The 3,068-nt window shown below is 35.9% G+C and overlaps 1 protein-coding gene across 1 annotated transcript in view; it reads right to left on the bottom strand.

Annotated features, from left to right (window-relative positions):
- The window catches only part of LOC103733700 (olfactory receptor 7E24-like), a 9,087-nt gene that overhangs the window by 1,428 nt on the left and 4,591 nt on the right, over positions 1–3,068 (bottom strand). The window lies entirely within an intron of this gene.

Here is a 3,068-nt window from a genome sequence, read left to right as displayed (position 1 = left end):
ACAAAAACACTTTATATATATCTCTCTCTCTCTCTCTCTCTCTCTCTCTCTCTCTCTCTCTCTCTCTCTCTCTCCCTCCCTCCTTGTGTGTCTGTGTGTGCACGTGTGTGTGTTGGAGTTTGTGTTTGAGGCAGTTTTTTTAATATTCAGAATATGTTGCTGTGTGAATTTTTTGTTCTATTTTGTTTGTTTTGTTGGAGACTTAGTCTTGCTTAACAGCTTACCTATCCTTGAACACATCATTCAGTGAAAACTGTTCTCAAAAGAACAGTCATCATGCCTCAATCTTATGCCCATTTCTGAGAGTCCCTAAACTTGACAAGATTAGAAGGCCAAGAACATTACAGGTAATAAATTTATGTTCATAGTAAAACACGGTTTAGTCTTTTCACAGAAAATGTATGAGGATGAGAAAGATTCTTTCATATTTAAGAAAAGAACTTATGGTAATTTCTAAATGAAATTAAGCAGAAAATATACCTTATTGTATTCTAAGACAATGAAATAAAATCCTTTGTAGCAGATCCTATAATAACCAAAATTTCAAAATTTGACACACAATTTATTTCTTAAAGGAAACATATTGTTACACGCCTGTCTATACTCTCTACATCTACCATTCTTGGACTTATTTTCATCCTGTATTTCATCAATTGCTTGGTCAAATACTAATTATTATTTGTGAGTACTAAACATACTTATCTTATTATTGGCTTTGAGAGAAATCAAATTTTGAAAAACATAGATAATTAACTGGACATTTTCCATCACATCAGTGTGGAAATATAGCATTAGAGAGCACTACACCTGCTGTTGATCAAAAAGATTAAAAGATAAGAACTTCATTTAGACTGTTATTTAATTTGGAGGCAATTATGAGCAAAGTACACTAACAATAAAAAATTTTAAATCTGAAAATTTTTGTCAATTTTTTGTCTATTTTTGTCAATCTCATAAATATCCAGTAAGAAAAACGGCTCCTTACTGTGTGTTAGGTAAAGTCCAGGTCTGTAGGTGGCCCTACCCCAGTGCAATAAAGCCTAACAAGACAGGACCAGGGTCCTCTGAAAAACAGGAATTGAGTCAGCAGTTCCTGCTCCAACCAGGGGACAGTTTCAACACAGTCTGTTTCCCCAGATAAGTTTAGAAGATAAACAGGCCTCTGCATCCATGACTCAAATGATGCAAGAGCTGTCTCAGCACAAGCTGCTTCCCCCTGATAAGTTTCACAATGTATAGACCGTGGCATCCCGCCAAAACTATGTTGAATTCTTTTCCCCACCTTCTGCATTCCCTAACCCCCTATAAAAGCCTCCATCCAGCAGCCTGCAAACTGGTGGTCTTTCCTCAATCCTGGAATTTGAAAGTCACATCAGGCAACTTCCCAAATAAACCTTGCTTTGTTGCTGTCCTTCTGAGTGGTGATTTTTCCTGGTTTTACCTGTCACTCTGTTGAGACAATAATCTGTAATGGAATGGTGACACTGCTTAGTACTGTTTCTGATAACAAGCATTCTCTCTTATTTACAGTGGAGGGCATAATTAGCTCTAAGGTTCTAGCCTGTCAATCCCCATGATGCCTGAATTGACTTTTCTTCAGGCTTCCTGATATAGGGACCGAAGCTCTCAGTGCATCTGAGTTAAAACACTGACCTCAGCTGTTTTAATTCATTGAAAAGAAAAAGAGTAAATGTATAGGGTGGCTTATAAACACACTGAGCAATTTCATCATACCAAAAATGAAAATAAAATATTATATAAATGATCGTGGTATGAAATTTTCAGCAAAAAACTTTTGAGATTGTTTACATATTTTAACCTCGTACAACAATATATTCACCTGTGTCAATATTTAAATATTTAAATATTTAGTCTCCTCAGACAAAAAAGTCACATAATAGAAATGCCTTTAAAATTTTTGTATTTCTTTCACCAAAGTTGATAAAATTCTGTCTTGGAATGTTTCTAGGCATTTACAAAATGTTCTATAAATATTTATTATTACTGCTATTAATACCAACTTTATATGTTTATATACTTTTTGTATTTCTTTCACCAAAGTTGATAAAAATTCTGTCTTGGAATGTTTCTTGGCATTTATAAAATGTTCTATAAATATTTATTATTACTGCTATTAATAATACCAACTTTATATGTTTATATACCAACTATATTTTACAGAGATCTGTCAAGATCACACACATTCAGAATGATATGGCCATAGACATTTTATACAGATCTGAATAAATGCACAATGTTTCACTCCTTGGAATCTTTGTGTGATTCTATTCTTCAGCACTGTTAGTCCTCAAAGTTAGCAGGTGCCCCTAGAACTGGTGTTATGTACTATTGCTGGTCACCATGTGGGTGCTGGGCATATTTTTTGCCTATTTCTGTTGTGTGACACCTTCCAAAGAGATATGAACAAATATCTACTTACCTGAGACACAGGACCAACAGTAATCCAAGGTAAAGATACTATAAAAATCCAGCTTGGTGAATCAACAAGCCTTACTGGTGTTACTTACAGCAATATTAGTGAGGGTTTAATTACAAGAATAGAATATACTCAAAGACAGCTGCATCACCAAAAGCCCACCCCTACTCAAGAAAAAGGACACCTAAGAGTTCACTTCACAGCCGGAAGGTGGCTCACCAGGTAAGACATTGTCTTTTTCAGGTCTCAGCCTCTTCCAGGCAGCTCTGCTGATTTTCATCTTCCCAGCACCTTGGCTAGCCTGAGTGTCTCTCAGCATTTCTTAGGGTTTACAGAAGCTTAAGCATAGAGTGGGCAAGGGAACCTTGTCAGTTTCACAGACTTCCTGAATCTATTTACTTTCTGAGCTTAGCAAACTTCCTTGCAGCACTGAACACCCTAAAAACATCAGGCTGTTTATCTCCCTAATGAGCATCCTGTTTCTTACCTCCCTTTAGACATCTTGTCTATCTTTCTGTAGAACATTGTTGTTTACCCAGCTTCCCTCTAAAGTGGAAGAAAGGTTTTTTTCTTGGACAAAATTGGTAGAAAACAGTTTTCCTGTCAGTATTGCTTTTCAAGTAGTAAACAG

This window comes from Nannospalax galili, unplaced genomic scaffold (genome assembly GCF_000622305.1).
Source record: "Nannospalax galili isolate Female #2095 unplaced genomic scaffold, S.galili_v1.0 scaffold10956, whole genome shotgun sequence".
NCBI lineage: Eukaryota > Metazoa > Chordata > Mammalia > Rodentia > Spalacidae > Nannospalax > Nannospalax galili.
Note: the sequence above shows the minus strand (reverse complement) of the source record. Positions and strands in the feature narration are given on the sequence as shown.